Below are 8,529 nucleotides of genomic sequence, written 5' to 3' on the forward strand. Positions count from 1 at the left end.
CTTCATCCAACAAATTCTCAGACATGACATTTTAAAGCTGAGCTGTGACTAATGTAAAAAAAAACAACGGAGCTAAAAACCTTTTTCATGACTGACTGGGACACGTGCACTCAGTGTCTGTCATAAGTCTTTGCATTATTTCAAGTATTTGAATGACATTTGGGGTATAGGGTTAGTATTCAGAGGAGTTTAATCATTCCTTACACACCCAAAGTAACCACAATGCTTCAATCAAATTAAAGTAAACCACCAGTATACAAAAGGTTATTGCTGTGTAGGAGAATTCCCATTGACCATAAATATGACATCCTTATGGCTGTATATGGGATTCCTTTGCACTCTGAATAAAACATAGATGTGCAGATCGATGACCTCTGCAGAGAGAAAAAAGCGTCAAAAGAAAGCTGTCGAAAATGACTGACAATGTGTGCGTTCATAAAACCATGAGTTTAATGTTGTTATTCACGCAATTCTGTTTCTGTTAAACCATGAGTGTATTTTGTTGATTTATTAGGACTTTATCTCACTGTTTTGTATTTAAATGGAGCTATACATAAGCAGCGGTCGTCTTAGAAAAAATGTTTATTACTGACATGTGTACGTCGATTGTTATTGTGGCTAATGTGCCTTTGTTGTAAGGCTGCTTGATGTGTGCTAGTTCATAATATCAGACTTCAAGTTTAAGAAATTAGTCAGAAGTGATATGCCAGTTTACTCAGCTGTATGGTGGAATTAAGCATAGCTTTGCTTTGTATATGTTGTAACTTTAGCTAATTGGTTTGTATTCTGTTTTGTCTACAGAGACCACACACACACATACACATACAGGCAGACACCCACTTGCTTCCATGTATGTACATTCTGGCAACCTTTCTATATAAAAGTGAACTTTGAATAGGACTCCTCTTAATTTCTTCTACATCCACACAAATATTTATAAGTGTTCTGATAAGACACTGAAGCGATTGCTCCCAGCTCAGATTCACAAAGTCTTCTCAACAACCAGCCTTACTGCAGTGGACTTCTTTAACACCACTACCTTTACAGATCCGAATTTCAGCAGTACGCACCAATTGGACATCAAAATTTATTTTAAACCAACTGATACACATGCATTAAATCAAGTTTCCATCCAAAGGACAAGTTTGCTGGATTAGTAAAGTCACAATTACTGTAGTTTAAAAGAATTTGGACACAAGAATCACATTTCTATGAAGGTGCTGTTTGTGGCTTTGTCCAGCAGGGGGCACTTTATGTCCTTCTTAAGGAGATGCTTAAAGTACTTTTCTGAATCCAAACAGGAAGATGAAGCTGTGGTAGTTTCTTTTATCAGAAGCTACTAATGTTAATCTGGCCCTAGATTTGAAGAAAATTTTTTAGAGTTTCAATCTGTTAGTGGAAGGTTGAAAGACAGGAGGCCCATATCTGCTTTCTGCAGGAGCAAAAATCTGAAGGATCATCTCGTTCATGCAAAGATGTTGCTGAAAGGGGCTATAAAAATAAAATCAGATTTGTTTTGAAGAACTTAAATAGCTCGATTTTTATGCATAATTTTGATCAGTCTATAATGTGATATCAAGTTAGGCTGAAGCAGCAGTGTGGAAGAAGAAATAAATACTGCCACCTGCAGGTAAATGTAAGCAGTCACTCAAACCCAAAGCTTTTGAAAATTTGTTTTAAACATTTTAAAACAAATTTATCATAAACTCAGAAATATATTAGCTTGAAAAAATTCAAGCATGTGTTGATTTTGCTTGATTTTCTGTGTATGCAGAATTATGAAAAACTGAAGGGATTTCAGTAATGGGTGGGATTGAATAGGCTTAAAAAATTTTTTACACATCACTTCCTAACCCTCTTACCAATTAAGATCTAAACATGCTCCCTTAAAAAGAACATCTCATTTCCCATTACCACAAACTCACCTAAACTAATGAGTGGGTAAAAGCCCGGCCACCAGGCGCTCGCCATCGTGCCCCGCCTCCAGGCCTGGCTCCAGAGTGGAGCCCCGGTGACCTGCGTCCGGGTGAGGGAACAACATAAAAATCCAAAGTTCTTGTCCATCAAAGGGGTCTTTGGCCTGCACTTTGTCCAGTTCCTCACCTAGAACCTGTCTGCCTTGGGTGACCCTACCAGGGGCATAAAGCCCCAGACAGCATAGCTCCTACAATCATTAGGACACTCAAACCCCTCCACCACGATGAGGTGGGAGCCCAAGGAGGTGTTGAAATCATCAATCCTATTTATGAAGACCAAAATGCAGCACTGGTCCATCGCCATGTTTATTTAAGGAACAACACAGCAAAATGGCGCCTAACAGTTTATGATTCCTTTTATCGGCCTCTACCTAAGCTATGGCCTAAAGAGGGTGTTCCGTGATGTAGCATTTCCTTTAGCCTTAGCTGTAATAAAGGTATTTCTGATCCTATCCAGGATCACAGTTTGCATGTGCAAATACCAGAGTTGCGAAGTAAACTGAAACTGGTGGGATTCGCCCTTTTGCTCCCATCTCTGTAATAAGGCTGGTGGATATTAAAAGCGATGTACCTTCATCTTTTCTTCACTTCCCTGGACTAACCATGGGGTCATTGCTCATATTCTTTGCTTCAATTCTTAATAAAATAATTTTGATTTGTTCTTGATTGACTCAGTGTTTCACCTTAGTTAAGACTTATTTATTTCCTTAACAATATACACGTGCATGCATGTGTGTGTTTGTGTGGTAGATGTGTGGTGGTGTTCTGGTGGGAGGACAGTGTTGTAGTCAAGACCATCTAACCCAAGACCAAGTCGAGACCAAGACCGGCGCACCACACTACATGACAAAAAAGTGTGAAATATGATAAAAATCGCATATTAAATTGATCGCTAAAATATATGGTTTGTTAGGGTTTGCAGCAAAAAGAACTAGAAGCTAAAATCTGAACCCCCACCATGCAATTGTATTCTGGGTAATGCTGACGGACATTTTAAAGTCCATTTCTGATGTTCAGAATGGTGTTAACCACCGAGTACTCGAGATCATTCTTGGTCTTGAGACCATTTTTTGATGGTCTTGGTCTCGTCTCGGACTCGATACACTCTGGTCTTGGTCTTGTCTTGGTCTCAGGTTAGGTGGTCTTGACCACAACACTGGTGTTAACACATTTCTGGCACCTAGCAGAAGCTCAGATGAGATTTGATTTATGTCTTGAAAACGGAGTTTGAAGACAAAACAAATAAACATGGTTAAAAGAGCTGACTTAAAAATACAAAAATAAATAAATCTAGTCTTCAGAGCAGCATTAAGATAAAACTCCATCATCCAACAGAGGCTAAGAGATGATATTTTAGAGCTGAGCTGAGTTCATTGCATAAAAAAACCTGCAGATGAATACAGTTGCTGAAATACATTAAGCTTTCTATGATAACTTAAATATTATAAAGGGGGCCATTTACTAGTCTAATTGCGTTTTCTTCTTTCCTGTAGTGATGTAGATTTTCCACGAGGAGGTGCCATGAGCTCTGCAGACTGAACAGATGTTATGTTTCAGTGAATCAGGAAGGATGCACTGTACAATGGTGCTGATGCTGCTGCAGGTCTTTGTTCTCCATCCTCTCCTGCTGTTGCTAAGCAACATGGACCACAGGGGAGAGGTAGTAAGAAACAAATGTTGCTGCGCATGCCTGACATCCATCTGATGCACCTTGCTTGTAGATACTGAATAAATACTGTCAATAATCTTTTCAATACCTGTGATTTTTAATAAAAAAAGAAATATTATATTGAAATCTGCATCTAAGAGATTTTTACAATTCCACAAGTTTATTTAAGAGCAAGGAGATGTGTTTGCATTACTTCTGTATTTGATATAAATTTGCACACATGATGCAGGTGGTTCCCTCTCTTCTGATTTCATGTTTTTGATGTTTTTTTTCATCAATCAGTGCAGGGCAGCTGGGAAAGGTGATGAAGAAAAACATTAAAATAAATATGAATGAATTAAGTTCAGTGAAATTAATAACTTTTCAAATGCAAGTGAAACTCAAAGTGCTGCAAAAGCAAACCCAAAAAATAAAGCAGAACTAAAATACAGTTAAACTCAGTCAGATGGCATAGAAAGTTGACAAAAAGTGCGATTCATCTGCAAATATAATTAAATACATTTAAATAAGAAAACACGGGTTTTCAAAACAAGATCACAAGTCAGCCAGAAACCTTAACAACAAAAGATCACAAGCAGTTTGAAACATTTTTACTGCCAGGATTTCACCTCTGGCTCATACGTGTCACCCAGTGCTAGTCATCTGATATTGTCCAAGCATTTTTTCATCATATTTACTAGAATGATTTTAAAGCATTAGCAGTTCACTTATTTATGACTGTTTCCATCCATCAACTAAGCTCTGGTGGGAGGGGCCATGAGCGCACATGACCTTGTGGAAGAGCGAGCGCTGGTATCGCTGCATATTAGTGTATTAAAAATACTCCATATTCCTTCACCTGCAAGGTAAGAATTGGTTATTCTCTTACCACTGAGCTTCTGCAACTCTGGACTGGGAAACGAGTTCTGAAAGTTGAATAGAAATGGGTCCAGTGTCTGCTGAGACTGCAATAATAATCACCATTAACTGTAACCACAAGCAGAACTGTGCTTATGTTTACAGTTACATTTCTTTCAAATTACACATGCGAAGGTTTTGATGTCTTGAAGTTTCTTAAGCGTGCAGACTCCACTCCAGGAAGCTGTAGACATGGATGGTTAGCTGCTGTCATACCATAAATAAATTGCAACAAATTTTTTCAGGTATTCTTTCACCTTTTTGTCCACCTGCGTGTTTCAACTTCAAGTTTCTCTGCAAGGGTTTTTCTACCAAAGAGGTTGCATTTCTAAACAGGTTCTAACTGTTTAGATTTCTAAACAAATCTCATTGATTTGCTGGATCCTCCTCCAGATTTTCCTGCCTCTTTATGAAGGATTAGAATACACAGAAACAATTTATTCAATTCAGCACAGCATCTGAAAGGCCTGGTGTCTTCAGTCAGAGGCTTCTTCAAAGCCGCTGTAATACAGACCTTGACAGGAGATTCTTACTGTCCACAGCCATCTGCATCTACAACAACTCATAAAACATGGGTAATATGGGTTACATAAATATTTAATTTACCTTTGGGATTCATAACCCAGATAGCACAGAATGATTGAAACAACATTGAATCAATGTCAGCCAGAAACATTGAATCAACGTTGAAAGTGGTCGGTGACTTGTATGTTGAATCAACGTTAGGGTTTCAACCATTACTGACATTATATCAATGTTGATTCAACACTCATTTGACTGTGGATGTACATGCAGATTTGGGTTGTTTTTATATTGAATGAAAGCTAAGGATTTATGTACATTTTACGTCTGATAGGTCTACATCATAACATGCCACTAAAAGTTTCTTCACTGGTGTTAAACACTGTATTATTGGCAGATGATGCGTAAACTGTGTACAAAAGGTTAAAAATGACAACATGGGTTTGATTTAACATTTTATTTAAGAAAAGAGGGACAGATCTTTAAACATATTTGACTCCTTTTTGACTGTCAAAACAACAGTCTGTTGTCCACAGAAGAACAGAGTCCATGAGGTTAAGCTTTGTACTGTATGAAGTAGGGAAACAGTACAAGTTGCAGTAACCCCAGTTTGACTCTGGTTGGCGTCACTTTGATTCCTTGTGATGTCTTCCTCTCATTCTGGCGCATAATGAAGCCACTTCTTGACAGTTTTGCTGCAGTCCTCAGGAGTCAGCTTTCGGTCAAACTGCAGAGCAACAGCTGAAAAAAATAAAAGTGAGGAAGGTGCCAGTTAGAAATATGATAAACATTTGAAAAGTTCTGAAACACAATGAAAGATTAAACACTGTACTGGTTACAGGTCTGAGAACAAATACAAACCATATAGTTCCCCATGTACACTCACTGTTAAATTAATATCTTAATCTTTCATTAATATTTATCTTAATGTTTACATATACAACTGCATTTACCCATCAAGCTGCAGTATAGTGTAGGATTTATGATATTGATATTAAATCAATATTTAAAATAAAGGGCTGTTTATCAAAAAACCTAACAATAAAACTCAGGGAGGATCAGGTTTATTTAACACACCAGAGACAAATAAATAGAACAAAAGGTGATTTATAGTGTAGATGGAAAAATTATAATTTATACAGAATAAACTTCCATCAAATAGCTGGTTCAATCTTCCATCAACTACAAATATTTCCAAATAAGTTGATTAAATTCCTTAAAAAGTGTCTATATGCTAATAAAGATCCCACACAAGTAACAATAGTCCAGTTCAATTTAACCAGTTACCAATCCAAGGATCAACAGACTGAATCAGTCATTAGCAGGTTTAGTTCAGTGTTTCACCTGCCTTACATGTTAAGTGTTTCCCTTCTGCCTCACCTGGATTGAATCTGTGGATGATTAACAACCTTCTGCACTTCTTGATGGCTGCAGACGGTCATGTAATCATCCAACTCAGCTGTTCTGGTACAGAGGCTCATTTAAGCACGACCCTAAGCATATCATAATAAAAAGTTAAAAACAAGTGATTACTATCACAACAATTTAAAGCCCACCTGGAGCAGCCAGCCTTACACTTCCTTGTCCACCACATGCTCTCCCAGACCAAACAATAGGCCCCGCCCTATTTTAAAAACTCAAATCCCACAAAATCTCACAGGATTTCATACTTAGGCCTGGAGTGGTGGGTAGGATGAAAATAATACAAAAGGAGACATGACCTCAATTATTAAAAATATCCGTTTTGCCCCAAAATAACCAGGATTACTATGGGCACAAAACAATGCCCTTATTTTTCAATAAACACATTTAAGATCAAAGTAATATTGAAAAACTTACCATAAAAGTGCTCAGCGGAGAATTCAATTCAGAAGCTGGTAGCAAACAAGCCAGCAGCAAAGTGGCTGTTTGGTTGGGACAAACCAAAAGTGTAAAATTGGGGAGGTGGACTGTACAACTCCTAGTACAGACTTGTAGATGTTTTTGTGTCAACACATTATGCACAGTCAGTAATAATATTTACAGACAAGTAAGAAAATGTACAGAAAGGAATCACAACCCACTGTTCTCAACATGTAGTGCTTAATTTGAAACATGATTAACCCCCACCTAGTAATAAAATGTTCTGACCCAGAGCTCAAGGAGGGGGAGGGAAGAAGGGATGAGAGGGGGTAAAGAGGAGAAGGTTGGGAGGAGCGGCTGGGTGGGGGAGGTTTGGGAGGGAGTAGGGGGAGATGAGGAGGTTATGAGGGCTGCAACAAACTGCCCAGATTGCACACAACGGTAAATAAACGTTGAATTATAGTTAGAATGGTTGATTTTTGGTTGAGGTCAACAACTGACGGTTGATCAACCATCAAACAACCATCCACCTCCAGCCAAGTAACCAATGTTGAAACTGTGTCATTGAGTCAATGTTGTTTTGTGGTTGAAATCTCATGAATGAAATGCTAATGTCTGATCAATGTCTGATCAATGTTGAATCAATGTTGAATCAATGTCAGCTGTTTTGCCACACCCCTTCCCCTCCTCTCCTCCTCATCAGAGCTCTGGGTCAGAGCATTTTATTAGTGAGTGGGGGGTATTACATTCTAAATTAACCTCTGTAAAGGATAGTGGGTGAAGATTCATTTCTGTACATTTTCTTTCTTTTTCATAAAAAAGTCCTACTGACCATTTGTGTGTGATATATTGACACAAAAACATCTACAACTTACTACAAGGAGTGGAGCGGTCCACCCCCGCCATTTACATGAGTGGGATGTCCCAAACACACAGCCACTTCGTTGGCTTGTTGGCAAAAGATGTTAATTCAATGTTGAATTGCCATCATGTGCAATCTGGGCAGGCGCAGAGCTATGGGGGGGGGGCTTAAATATCTGATTATAGACTGAGAAAGTCTACCGCCTGTTGAGAAAGGTCTATTTAATGTTAAAGTTACTTTCCCTCAATGGAATATATACTAGTCAGTCCCAGTGACCGTTTCACTCACGGTTTAGCCGATGTGTTTCCTGGGTAAAGATCAACCAAAAAACGCAGACCAACCTCCCCGCCCCTCGCTCAACAGTTTCTGGTAGCGCAGGCGATAAACGTCAGGGGCCTGGTGATTCGTTAGGGGTCCGGTAATTAGCCCCGCCCCCCGGCCCAACGCTGACTTGTTCCGCTAGTTAATCTGGGTACAGAACGGAATCACAACTCAGTGTTGTCAACACATAGTGCTTAAGTTAAAACGTGATTAACCCTCACCTAAAAGGGGTTGTGCTGTGGTGGCGCAGGGGTTAAGCACAAACCACAATCAAGGACTCAGTCCTCAACACAGCTGTCACAGGTTCAATTCCTGACCTTGGCAACCTTTGCTGCATTACCCCCCTTCTCTCATCACCCACTTTCCTGTCAATTAACTATCAAATAAAGGCCACTAGCCAAAACAATCCTTTAAAATGTGAAAAATGAAAAACCCTCACT

General features: G+C 38.9%; 1 long non-coding RNA gene across 1 annotated transcript; it reads right to left on the reverse strand.

The window, feature by feature from the left end:
- Nucleotides 1-5,506: 5,506 nt before the first annotated feature.
- On the reverse strand, nt 5,507-6,718 carry LOC148152595 (uncharacterized). The gene is made up of 2 exons (XR_015762124.1): nt 6,445-6,718; nt 5,507-5,805 (listed from the first exon to the last, which is right to left on the reverse strand). It is a non-coding gene; the product is annotated as an uncharacterized LOC148152595 (long non-coding RNA).
- Nucleotides 6,719-8,529: the final 1,811 nt, after the last annotated feature.

This window comes from Poecilia mexicana, unplaced genomic scaffold (assembly GCF_051168715.1).
Source record: "Poecilia mexicana isolate PSO_F unplaced genomic scaffold, ASM5116871v1 scaffold_23, whole genome shotgun sequence".
NCBI lineage: Eukaryota > Metazoa > Chordata > Actinopteri > Cyprinodontiformes > Poeciliidae > Poecilia > Poecilia mexicana.